Genomic DNA, 14,151 nt, shown 5'->3' with positions numbered 1-14,151 from the left:
ATTTTTGCAGCAAAATATAAATAAATTCAGCTCCAGATAAACAAACACCTGATCCAAGTGGAGAATTCCAAAAGACCAAATCACTTCCTTTTCACTCCCATTATATCAACACATATCAGGGATGTGGTGGCCCAGCGACAACATCCGCCCACACACTGTTGCTCTTTGCAAAGCCTTATGGGTAGTTTCCGTAGGCAGATCAACTGGAAATTGGTCCAGTCCCAAAAAGCTCACCATACTCTCAATCTGACAGATAAACAGTACCTCTGCCATTCAGCTGAGCACAGAAGTAGCTCCTATACCTTCACTACAGATAGTAAACAGGGTGACAATGACTTACAATTTACAAAGCTCATACAAATAAGAAAGAGAAATAAAAGGCAATATAAGAACACTTGCCCTAGCAAAGGTTTTAACCAGGAGATTAAATGAAATGGCAGAAGACACATGTGGAGCATAAAGGCTAGGATAGATCTATGGGGTTGAATGGCCTCTTTAAGGCCAGACAAACTGATTTCATGTAATATATAATTCTGCATGTCAAGGAATAAGGCACGTTAACAACCATAACAGGATAAACATTATTGGTACAATGTCACAGATTCAGGTTGAAGTGGGTGACAGGAATCAACTGTATATTGGTGACACAAGATGGAACTAATGCAGACATGGTCGAACTTGGGAAGGGGACATGTCGAAGGTTCTTAGTTGTCCAGGCTAATGTATTTAAATATCTAGGTTATTTAATAATCTCAAAGGTTGAGTTAGGAATTGAGGCAAGGAAAGGAAAAATGGGAAAGGAAGAGAGGAAAGAAAAGAGGAGTGATTGCCACCACCTTGGTTTCACCGTGGATCAAAACAGGTCAAAGGACTATCAAATTGTGCTAATGATCTATGACTGTGTACTGCTAGCATGTCTTATTGACAAAAATATGCTACTGACAACTAATCAAAATGACATTGTGCGTGAAGTTAAAAATCACACAACACCAGGTTATAGTCCAACAGGTTTAATTGGAAGCACTAGCTTTCGGAGCGCTGCTCCTTCATCAGGTGGTTGTGGAGGATAAGATCGTAGGACACAGAATTTATAGCAAATGTTTACAGTGTGATGTAACTGAAATTATATGTTGAAAAAGACCTGGACTGTTTGTTAGGTCTCTCATCTTTCGGAATGGGCATGTTGATTTCAGTTCTGAAGAAACAGTAACTTTTCATTTAAAGTAGACAAAGTGTTATTCCAGGAACACGTAAAGAGGATAAAGCCAAAAGATTCCACAGTGTTGAACAAACAATAATAAACATTTCAAAAGCCAGGTAAATCAGTAATACAATGTTATATACAAACAAAGGATGTAGATACAACTTATATTTTAAGATCTAGAATTAACCTGAGGTAAATATGGGGAAGAGACAAATAGGTTGAACTCTCCATACAGCATATAAAATAACATATGTGGTCAAGACATATCCCATTAATTTTCAGAAACACTCCAGATGTTAGTGATAGTGTGGGTCACCAAATCTCATTAAAACATTACAAGGATTCTAATAATTCATATGTTGAAGATCTTGCTTCAGAACTCCGTCAAAAGCCACCCTTGTCTCAGACTGCATCATCGACTGCTCACGTTCTAGCAATTTTCCTATTGAGACTTCCCAATCTCTGGGATTCTGGACACTGCACCCCAGCACATCCTCACAGTTACAATTTCAATCTGTCCCTAGACAGCTAGCTTCACCAGGCTGGTACTGCCCCAACATTTCTCCAGGCTCTAATCATGCTCAGTTGCAGAAAGCAAATAATGCATGTGGGATTCTTCACCCTCGTTCTCAATTGGACAAAACTATTAATAGCTCATGGCTTCTTCTAAGCCCTCACCATACTTGGGGATTTTTCTGAACCCCAGCCTAACACCAAACTGCACCTCCTGACTCCCCAGACCTCTCCTATGTCCTAATAGCCCAGACCGGGCAACAGTAGCACCTTTCTTGGATGGACTAAATCAGAAAGCCATACAGTACAGAAGAGATCCTTCAGCCCATCACACCTGCACTGACAAAAACTAGTCCAAGTCTATACTAGTCCTATTTTCCAGCATTTCACCCACAGCCTTGAATGTTATGACATTTCAAATGCTCAACCAAATTTTTTTTAAAGGTTGTGAGGTTTCCAGTTCCAACTACACCTTCAGGTAGTGCATTCCAGATTTCCACATACCCCTGGGCGAAAAATGATTTCCTCAAATTTACTGCAAACCTTCTGCTTTTCACTCTTCTTATTGACCTTTCAACTGTCTATCCACTCTGTCTATACTCCTCATAATTTTATACGCCTCAATTAGTCCACTCTCTGTGTTCTCTTCTCTAAAGAAAATAACTCAAGCTTATCCAGCATTTCTTCAGAGCTAACATGCTCCATCCCAGGACACATGCTAGTGAGTCTCCTTTGTATTCCCTTTGATGCGATTACATCCTTCCTATTGTGCAGTGACTAAAACTACAAACAATACTCCACTTATGACCTAGTCAAAGTTTTGCACTGCTCCAACATAACCTCCGTTCTGTATAATGTATGCCAAGACTAATGAATTCAACTGTCCCATATAGTTTCTTAACTACTCTATTAGTTTGTCCTGCCACCTTCAGGGACTGTGGACAAGGACCCCAAGATCCTTCTGCCCCTCTGAGCTTCTTCTTATTCTACTGACCTTCTCCTCTGTCTCTGCCCAATGGCATAAAAATTGATCATTCAGTTACCTTGCAACAAGTCTGACCCGTATTGCTCAGCAGTATTTAATGTGTTGAAGGTGCTGGAATATAGTTTTCAGAATCCAGAGGATTGGCATACTCCCAGTTGTATTGAACATAACTAATATTTTTGAACAGTCATATGTAGAAAGCTCCTGGAACTGTCTGTTTTCTCAATGTTAGAATATTGCTAGCATGGGCAGTATAAAATGAAGATTTCATAACACGTTCTGGTTTCAATCCAGTTATAACAAAAGTAGTTAAATTAATAAATAAATCATAAAACTTTGCACTTATACAAAACCCTATCACATATCAAAGTCCTTCACCTACAGCAAATTACTTTGAAATGATATGTGTAAGATCTCATGAGGAGAATAGAAGATGAATCATCATTAATTTGATTGAGATCATTTGTATTGAGGGATGAATGTTGACCAGGACTTGCAAAACTAAATCAGGCATAAGTTATTAATCATGATTGTCATTACTGAGAAGGGTAGATGATGGAATACTTAAGTATTGAAAAGTGCAGAAAATAAATTCTGATAAAAGTAGTATTAAGTAATAAAGCTAAGCTTTATATCAAAAGCCTATAGACTTCAGCAGGAAGTGAGAATGAGAAAACCACAGAACTCTACTTCATGTTTTAATGTTTTAAGAAAAAATTAAATTATAATGCATAGAATCCAAGGATTTTACAGGAGAGGAGATTGATGGGCCCCTCATGTTTGTCCCATTGTGTTGGAAGTTAGAGAGAAAAGAAAATATTAAGGCGGGAATCCACTTGCAGACCTACCTTCACTCAGACGATATAACCTGGAGATTAAATTATATCATCTGAATCATGACATGCTTAACCTTTTGGATGTAAATCCACAATTTAAAAAGAGACATTTACACATTTTGTTTAATAGATCAATTTATGTGCTAAAACTATGCAACAACAAATTTCATGTGAACATATGAAGTTTGTACATGAATAATCACACAATGTCATTTCAAAGTCTTGGCAAATTGACTATTTGAAAGCGTGGCATATGATTTTATACGACCACGCAATGTTTTATTAACATGCGAAATCATAAATATGTAGTGCAGTGATCCTCTTGTTTAACACTTACCTACATGTTGGGTCTGTCATTCTTGAACTTTCTGAATCACTTGTCCATGTTTGTCACATTTTTTGGGAGAGATATTCAATTGAGTGGAAAGGAACTGTTCTACTTCTGAAGCCTTAAGTAAAAGCTAATTTTTGTAGCTGAATCAGTCCCAATTAAACAAAAATCTGCAGTGTACCTTTAAGAGCAGAATTGTTGTGGCCCAGGGCCACCTCTCTATTTCCTCCCTTTTCTCTGAATTCTTTGCACTTGATAGTCTACATATTTCCGACCCAGTTCTTAAAATGTATATTAGGATGTTTCAGAATTGGTCCATTTGACTTATTATGCTACAGAGATGTTCAGCAAAGTGCCCTTTGAAGTGGAGTCCCTGTAGGAATCATGGAATCAATACAATGCTTACATCACAGAAGAAGGCCATTTCGCCCAATCTGGTTTTCTGGCTCTCTCAAGAGCAGTTCAGCGAGCCCCACTTGCCCTCCCTCTATCTATAGCTTTGCAATTGTTTTCTGAAGAGGTGCTTTTCATACTCCCTTTTGGAAGCCTGAATTGTATCTTTCTCCACTACACTGTCAGCTGGTACATTCCAGGTCCTAGCTACTCTTTGCGTTAACAGCCATTTCAGCTCAGAAGATCCCTCAAGCAGCAATTTGATATCTGAGTGCTTTATCTGTTCTGTTAATGTTGGTTGAGGGATCATAACCGACCAGGACACTCTTTTGGGAGAATTCTTACACTAGTGGTGATCCATCCTTTTCTACCTCTTGCAAGGCTGACATAGGTTTCACAGGCTCTGATACCTTTGGGGATCTGTGAAAAATTCAGCCGCTCTTGAGATGGTTCTAACAAATGTGATGAGACATTACATTTCCTTCTTTAAGAGTGCAGAAATATATAGAGAAAATATCCCAACACCAATGCAATATAAAATCATCTTAAATGTATCTGCTGGGAGACTGAGGAGTTCTCTAGAGTTTAGAGAAATGAAAGTTGATCTAATTGAGACTTAGAACTGAGATGAGGAATCTCTTCCCTCAGAGAGTGATGATTCTTTGGAATTCCCTGGCCAGCTCTCAGTTTCTATGTTTCTGTCATGTCTGAGCTAAAATTCAGCTATTCAGTCAACAGAGTATTGTGGTTACATCAGCATGTCATACTTCAAGTGGCCTGAGTTAAGATGGAATCTGAGAGCTTTATACCATCATGACAGATGCAATAATAGTGATGACATTATTTAACATGTCTCTTAAAGTCATGCTGACATAAAAACCATGAGCCATAACATGATCAATGTGTGCAATTTGAACGTGTTTCTTATTTTGGAATAGTAAGTTTCAAAAATATATCTTTGACCTTGAAATGCTTTGGGACATCCTGTTGTCATGTGATATCCAAATCAATGCAAGTTTCTCTTTCTATATTTTTTTTTAATCAAAGATACAGATTTCAGATATTTAGTGGCTCCCAGATAGAAAACTAGGTAATGAATATTTCACAGATAGACCTGATGCAGTTTGGTGTCAGAAATAACTCTGCAACTTGCGTTATTGTTTGCAGTCCTGTCTGTTGCTTTTCACTGTATAATTTTTAATCTGCTTTAGCAAGAAGGAGATAATGATGTTTTAATTTGTGAAGCTAGCCTTTGAACACTGTATTTTAGCACATGGCACAATGACATTTCTCTGAATGCCATGAGGCAGTCGGTGCAAAAAAGACATCATGTTGTAAAACTGGCTTCATGTCACTTGCATGTGATGCCATTGAGATGGAAGTAATGATCAGCTCTTTTGAGTTCTCTCCCTTCCTGCAAACATATGACTGCCATTAATGAGTAACATTGGAAAGAAAAATTGAATACCTAAATTAAATTGTATTACAATCTGCCGGGCATCATCCCACTGTCTCATAGGAGCAAAGGAACTATGATTGGGGGTTGGTCATTCAGCTTCTCAAGTCTGCTGTACCATTTAACTAGATTGTGGCTGATCTTCAGCTCAATTTCCCACCCTATCCCCATATCTCTTAATATTTTGAATGTCCAGAAGTCTATAGATTTCTGCTTGACTGAGCCTCAATAGTCCTCTGGAGCAAAATTCACATTAACAATTAAGGTCCCGTAAACAACAATGACCAGAATCTAATTTAATTTAATGATATTGGAAGACAAATAAATATTGGCCAGGGGATTCCCCTGCTCCTGCTTGAAATAGTACTGTGACACATTGACATTCACTTGTGAAGGCATAGAGGATCAAAACAGAAATAGCTGGAGAAACTCGGCAGGTTCTGGCAGCATTTGTGTAGAGAAAACAAAGTTAACGTCTTGAGTCCAGTGACCCTTCTTCAGAGTATATAGGACCTCAGTTGACATCTCATTCATATCACAGCATCAGCAACAATGTAGCACTCCAATGGGATGACCCTGGAGTGTCACTCTGGATTATTAGTTCATGTCTAGGGAGCGGAATTGAGAGAGGAACACGGTATGGTCATATTGAAGCTCAGCTCATCCTACCATTTCAATAATCTGCTGTAACTCTGGTCTGATAGCCACAAAGATTGGCGGGCTGATTGCTGGGCAGCAACACAACCGAATGGTAGGAAGCCACTGGCCCTGCCAGTGTGTAGACACTGAAGACCCCAAGCAGCAATCGGGGCTAGCGGAGTGAGTGATCCACACCATCAGAATGGGGAAAGGACTTGGACTGCTGTCAAAACTGGATGGAGCTGCATGGTTCCCTATGAGCTTGTGGGAGAGCGTCCAGCTCCTCCTCATTCGCAGGCAATTCCAAAAGGAGCTGCTCCTTAGTAATTAGCATAGGAACTTACTATCCTATAGGCAATGTCACACTGCAAACTTGATACCAACCCACTGACTATGTACATTTATAGGCCTGGTATCATCCAAAAATGCAGCAACTTGCAAGTTCCCTTGCAGGCCGTAAAAGCAGGGGCCTCTTTAAGCTAACTACATGATCATGATTTGGAGATGCCGGTGTTGGACTGGGGTGTACAAAGTTAAAAATCACACAACACCAGGTTATAGTCCAACAGGTTTAATTGGAAGCACACTAGCTTTCGGAGCGACGCTCCTTCATCAGGTGATTGTCAGGAGTGTCGCTCCAAAAGCTAGAGCTTCCAATTAAACCTGTTGGACTATAACCTGGTGTTGCGTGATTTTTAACTTTGTACACCCCAGTCCAACACTGGCATCTCCAAATCAGACAATCACCTGATGAAGGAGTGTCGCTCCGAAAGCTAGTGTGCTTCCAATTAAACCTGTTGGACTATAGCCTGGTGTTGTGTGATTTTTAACTTTGTACATGATCATGGCTATGCATTAAAACCTGAAAAGGTCAAGACACCAAAACATTCCAAAAATTAATTAGCAGGTATACTGACCAGGAAATGACTTCTAAATGTTACCTTGGGCCACAGCTTGCCTTCTATGAAAAACATGCCAAAGCTTAGACCTCCTTCTGTGTTGTAAGTGCTTCTACATTTCCTATACTGGCCTGGTTCCTCTTTGTTCAATTTTAAACAGGCAGGAACGGGAGAAAGTATGGGCTCAGGTTTCTCGATCTTGCTATTTCTCCATGCCAATCCCAAAGGGTGTCTTAAAACCAAGCGGTCTTGTGTCAGTCCCCATTTTGGCAGGCCCCGTTTTTGCCCGTTGCTGTTTGAAATGTATGTTCGAGACTCTATAGCACAATCTGAAGAAAAGCCAGGAGGTTTCTCAATGTTCTGGCCAATACTCTTCCCTCCATCAAAGCCACCAAAAACATCTAAACTGGTCATGCACATCATTGACATCCAGCTGTGCATGAAACGCCTGTACTCTTTGCCTTGTGTAGCAGTAACGAACTTCAAAGTAAATTGTGTGATATGGTGTCCTTTGAGAAATTTCCGTGAAATGTGATAGGGTGTGATATAAATATACATCTATTTTTGTAGCTTTGAAGTTAAATGATCCGAAAATTGAGAGAAAAAAAATGTTTGCAAGGGCACTTAATATTACAGAGGGTTTTTTTTTGCAAAATCTGCGTGTTTTACCAGAATATTCTGGCACATGTCTTCCTTTGCAGTCATGTGGGCTTCTTTCCTAATTTTCTTCTTATGTTTTTTTTTGCTGAAAATGTCTACGAAGCACAATAAAATCGTGGGATGATCTCCACGGAACCCGTCTCATCACAAATCATGCTACTGCAGCAGATACAGCAATGTAACTTAAAGGCACAATTTCTTGGCAGGCAGGAGGGTCAATGAGAAGCATCATATGGTCTCCTGGCTGCAGTACAAAGTAGCTCTTGTCGTTTGATCTACTGTCTTAAGCTGAAATGCAAAATCTGATAATTGGGTCAAGCAGGGGAGAGAAGAATTGCTCTAATAAAGCTCCATTCATTTCCTTTTCCTTTTTCTCTCTTTTTAATGTTCGTTCACTCAGTTGGGCCCTGTTACTAAAGAGTCAGCTGCAAGCAATGAGACTAAGGACAGGAGATGTGTTTCCGTTAACTTGAAACTCTCTTTTTTTCAAAAATATCTCCCAGTCTCTCCTGTTGCTAATAACACCCTTTAACTTATTGCCAAAACAATAATTCATTACATATATCAGTGTGACATTTCTTTTCTGCTGCTCTTCATATCATGTTTAGAAATGTATGCTTATAAATAAAAGCTGCTTTTGTAGTGGCAGTGGTGGAATGTTGTGTACAAATGTTCTGCAGGAAGTAGGTGGCATTAACTGCCTACTTCCCAAAAGCCACTCCAAAGTGATTGAAGTGGAGAGCAAACATAAAAGAGCTGTATGGCCTACTGCTGTTGCAAGTGTTCACACATACAGCTTTGACAAGGTCTTTCCTGAAAGGCAATGGTAGAGAGATTGATCAGTCCAACATTGAGTTCCTCACTGGCTGAAACTAATATAGTGGACGGCAAAGAAGGTTATCTAAAGATTTCAAAGATCAATTGGGTCAATGGGCTGAGGAATGGCAGATGGAGTTCAATTTGGATAAATGTGAGGCATTCCATTTTGGTACAACAAATAAGAGCAGGACATATACAATTAAAAGTAGGTCCTTGGGTAGTGTTGGAGAACAGAAAGACGTAGGGTGTCATGTCCATAATTCTTTGAAGTTTGCATCATATGTAGACAGGATGGTTAAGAAGGTGTTTAGCACACTTGCCTTCATTGCTCAGATCTTTGAGTATAGGAGTTGGGATGTCATGTTGAGGTTGCTCAGGGCATTGGTGAGGCCTCCTCTGGAATACTGTATCCAGTTCTGGTCGCCCTGTAACAGGAAAGATATTATTAAATTAGAGAAGGTTCAGAAAAAGTTTAGGAGGATATTGCCAGAAGTTGAGTGTTTGCATTCTAAGGAGAGGCTGAACAGGCTGGGACTTTTTCCACTGGAACATAGAAGGCTTAGGGGTGACCTTATAGAGGTTTATAAAATCATGAGGGGCATGGATATGGTGAATGGCAGGTGTCTTTTCCTTAGGGTGGGGGATTTCAAGACTAGAGGGCATATTTTTAAGGTGAAATGTGAAAGATCTAAAATAGGCACGAGGTGCAAACTTTTTACAGAGACTGGTTCGTGTGTGGAATGGACTTCCAAGGTAAGTGGTAGACACTGGTACAGTCACAATGTTTAAAAGATATTTGGATAAATACATGAATAAGAAATGTTTGGAGGGATATGGCCCAAGTGCAGACAGGTGGGATTAGTTTAGTTTAGGATTATGGTTGGCATGGACGGGTTGGACCAAAGAGTCTGTTTTCAGGCTGTATGACTCTATATGTGTGGCGTGTGTTTGTGTGCGTGTGTATGTATGTGTGTAGGTGGGGCGGATACAAACAACCCACAGATGCCAAGAGAAACTCAGCAAGGCAGGGGACAAAGTTTAGCAGACTCTATCCTTCACTGTGTCAGCATATTGCCACAAATAGATTATTTTTATAACAAATATCATGTTTGTGTGTGTGGGCAAGAGCATGTGTGGTCGCACACATATTTGTGCCTCTTTAATGTTGAGGATTATGGATCATAATGAGGAAGTCAGTCATGAATAATGAATACAACTAAAAGGGCAAAGTGAAATTCAATCAATAGATTGGACATCATCGTGGATTCTTCTCCATATATGAGGAGGAAGATGGCCTGTTTATAATCATTGAGTGTAATTAATTCAATAGAGCAGATATCAGTTTTACCCCAAACAAGATAACACTGGGGATTCAATTTACTCCATAACCCCATCCCACCTCACCAAATGGAAAAACTGTCAGAATTGCTGATTGATCTGGGGAAAAAGATTGTAGTCAAAATCAGGTTCTCTTTGTTTCTGAAATGCTTATAATATGGTCCAAAGCCATTTGCAAGCTATTTCCTGTGATTCTTGGCAGATACAATGTTTCATGTAATAAAAATAAAATGCTGGAGAAGCTCAGCAGGTCTGGCAGACTATGTGGAGAAAGAAACAGAGTCAACATTTCGAGTCCGGTAAGTCGTTTTTGTCGGAACTTGTTGAGTTTCTCCAGCACTTCCCAGTTTTATTTCAGACATCCAGTATATGCAATATTTTGTTTTTATTTGTGTTGTTCCATGTCACAGTCTCCATTCGTAAATGTGGATTTGTGATTGCTATCATTTGTGATTCAATGTTTCTGTCTCCTCTTGCTTTCTAGTGAGACATAAAAAAGAGGAAGGATTGCTCTGAGGAGTCAGGGTCATCACAACAGCAGAGCAAATGAAAGGACTTAGTTTAAAACTTTGGGATCTGTAGTTTGAATGGCATGATATAATATTCCTTGTGCCTTACTGTAGAAAAGTGCCGAGCCCCCACTGGGCAACTGTCCAGGGTAGCATCAGAAGCTCACCACGTGAGGCTCTGCAGAACTACGTCACACCATTTCATAGTCTTGAATGTTGGATCGTCCCTTAAAATGCCCCTTAAACAAAACACTGCTTGACTTGTGATCTTCAATAAAAAGCTACAGAAAAACATTCAAAATATTTTAAACATTCAATCCACAGGCTGGAGAGTTCAACTTCCACATGACACAGATTACATAAGCCACTTCAACTATAAATGTGGATGTAGGCAAAAATACTGAAGAAAGATGGATGCAGAGTTAAGGATGTTTAAAAAATTGACATATTTGTGTCTGATTTAGCAACAGCTGCAGATATGGACTGATAACTTACATTGTATATTTTTTCTCTTTCCTCTCTTGGAATCATGTCTGTAAGGTGACAGTCCTCTGTCCCTCACTCAGCTCTCACCATTCATTGTGAGCCTATGAAACCTAGGGGCAATGTTGGAAGCCCTCTGAGTGGAAGGAACAGGCTATGACACATCAGGAATGATGGGGAATGAATGACCATTTATTTCTCACTGGCAGAACGGCCATTCCTCTCTTGCTCAGGGCCCACTACAGGCTGGCTAGAGCACTTGCCTGTGTAAAGTGATTGGCCCTTTATGTATGCAAATTAGGGGACACAGGATCCTTGACCAAGGGCAGCACCATGTTCTACTTATATGGCAACTTGAACACAACAATACATCTCAGTATGCCTCATGGGAGTGTTATAAAGTGAAGTATGAGACATAACTGCCACATAAGGCTTGATCAAGATAGTAGATTTTAACAAGTATCTGTAAAGAAGAAAAGAGAGAAGGGAGGGAATTCCAGGGCTTATCATCTGGGAAGCTGAAGACATGGGAACCAATGGTGGATTGGTTAAACACAGAATACTCAAAAGGCCAGAATAGGATGAGTGGAAGCATATCTGATGAAGGGCTTTTGCCCGAAATGTCGATTTTCCTGCTCCTCGTATGTTGCCTGAACTGCTGTGCTTTTCCAGCACCACTCAAATCCGGAAGCATATCAGAGGTTGTTGTGGTGGAGGAAGGTACAGAGAGGAGGTGCTTTGGAAACAAGGATAATGATCTTTGAATCAAGGAATTGCTTCACAAGAACCAAAGGAGTCAGTAATCAGAGGGTGACTGAAATATAAAGTCTCGTGGGAATAAAGATGTGGGCGGAACGTTTTGGGTGACCTCAAGATTGCAAAAGGCTATGCTGGAGTGAACAAGAACAGTCGCAACCCATGGTAACAAAGACATAATTTTCAGCAGCAGCTGAGGCTGAAGTGGAGTCTGACAATGTGACAGAGATGTCTCAGTAGTGGCACAGAAACCAGTCTGAATCTTATCTTAAGGTCAAATATAGCACTGAGGTTGCAAACAATCTAGTTCAGCCTCAGACACTTACCAAGGAAAGGGATCAATTGTGGAATGATGGAGTGAGGTATGGAGTTTATCATGGGGACCAAAGACGATGGCTTTGTTCTTCTCAGTGTTTATTTTAGGAAGTATTTGCTCAAACAGAAGAAGCTAGACAAGCCATTTGATAATTTAGAGGCAGAGGAGGAGAGTCAAGAGAGGTGGTGATTGTAAAGTAAAGAGAATTACACCTTTACTCAAAACATATCCACTGAGCATGTGTAAAAGAAGCTAGACCATCACCATGTCAGATCAAATTGAACCGAAGCCTGAGTCTGCAGAGCTTCAAGTAAGATGCCTTCTCCTACCATCTTCAGTGCATGGTTATGTTCAATTCAGCCTGTTGTTATTCAGGAGGGTAGATTTCATCTTAATATAGTGGGGAGATAGAACCAGAGAAGAACAGAAATTGCTGGAGAAACTCAGCAGGTCTAGAAACAGAGTGAAAGTGGAATTAACATTTTGAGTCCATTGACACTTCTTTAAAACTGATAGTAGCTCTGAAAAAGTGATGTAAATGTTGAAAACAGGAGATGTGGGGTAGAACAAAGGCAAGATCATGACCTAGTGGTACTATCAGTGGACTATTAATCCAGAGATCTAGGTAATGTTCTGGGGACCTGGGTTCAAATCCCACCATGGCAGGTGGTGGAATTTGAAATCAATAAATATCTGGACTTAAGAGTTGATTGATGACCACGAATCCATTGTCAATTGTCCGGGAAAATGCCATTGGTTCACTAATGTCCTTTAGAGAAGGAAATCTGCCAAGCTTACCTGGTCTGGCCTACATGTGATTCCAGATCCACAACAATGTGGTTGACTCTTAACTGCCTTTTGGGCAATTAGTGATGGGCAATAAATGCTGGCTTGACTAGTGACGCCCTCATCCTATGAACACATTTTTTTTTAAAGTGAGTGGATACGTGGAGACAAATCCCTCTGCTTTCTCTCCACATATATGACCAGACCTGCTATGTTTCTCCAGTAATTTCTGTTTTTGTTTCAGATTTCCAGCACCCACAGTTCTTTGTTCGATTTTAAGGAGAACTGGGAGTGGCCAGCACACATTGGAAATTCGGACACAGATTTCAGATGATGTCATTGCCATTCTGAGTTACACTGTCCCAGAAATGGACAACACCGTCCCCAACCCTCCAAAGAAAACGTACTGCCCACCCAAAGTGAGCCGTAACCACCTCCTTCTGCCTTATGCCAATCAACACGAGCCCTGAGAACAAATCAAGGCCTCCCTTCAAGATCACATGCCCACACCATCTGCCAGTCAGCTGCCCAGCTACTAGCTCTCAGCTGGTTAGACGGATGTCAGTAGCAAGGGGAAAGCTTCTGCTATTCTTAGGACCCAGGGACCATTTAAAATGTATCTGCCTGTTGTCCTCTGTAAACAAGTAATGATTCCTGATTTTGTAATTTCTGTAGTAATTTCTGCATTGGTAAGGAATCCCACCCGGAGAATTAGTGATACACCGGTTTAATATTATCACAAACCTTAACTTGTGAGAGCAACCTTGTTTCTGACAGTTAATCTTGGACACAGCATACTCATCAAATAATAGACCCAAGTAGCAAGTGGTGTGGATTTGTGAATTGCAAATTGGACTGAAATAATGATAGTCCAGCTCCTGTACATAGAGTTTAGAGTTTTTAAATATAGGTACGCAAAGAGGCAAAGAAATAAGATAGCAAGGGGGAAAGGCTGGAAGGATATTATCAAGCTGGAGATGGCTCAGAAGAGATTTACCTGGCTGTTGCTGGCTATGGAAGGTTTGAGTTATAAAGAAAGACTGGATAGGCTGGAGCTTTTTTGACTGGAGTGTAGGAGGTTGAGAGGCAACCTGATAGAAGTTTATAAAGTAATGAGAGATATAGATATAGTTAATGGTAGTTATCTTTTCCCTAGAATGGGGTATTTCTGGACTAGGTGAGAGGAGAGAGGTTTTAAAAAGACGAGAGGCAGATTTTTTACACAGAG

At 40.2% G+C, this 14,151-nt stretch overlaps 1 long non-coding RNA gene across 1 annotated transcript in view; it reads left to right on the top strand.

The window, feature by feature from the left end:
- LOC122555361 overlaps positions 1 to 13,899 on the top strand; it is an 85,374-nt gene extending 71,475 nt beyond the window's left edge. Inside the window, exon 3 of the long non-coding RNA XR_006313248.1 lies at positions 13,168 to 13,899. This is a non-coding gene — a long non-coding RNA (uncharacterized LOC122555361). The remainder of the gene's footprint in view (positions 1 to 13,167) is intronic.
- The last annotated feature ends 252 nt before the right edge of the window (positions 13,900 to 14,151 follow it).

This window comes from Chiloscyllium plagiosum, chromosome 12 (assembly GCF_004010195.1).
Source record: "Chiloscyllium plagiosum isolate BGI_BamShark_2017 chromosome 12, ASM401019v2, whole genome shotgun sequence".
In the NCBI taxonomy this organism is placed as follows: domain Eukaryota; kingdom Metazoa; phylum Chordata; class Chondrichthyes; order Orectolobiformes; family Hemiscylliidae; genus Chiloscyllium; species Chiloscyllium plagiosum.
Note: the sequence above shows the minus strand (reverse complement) of the source record. Positions and strands in the feature narration are given on the sequence as shown.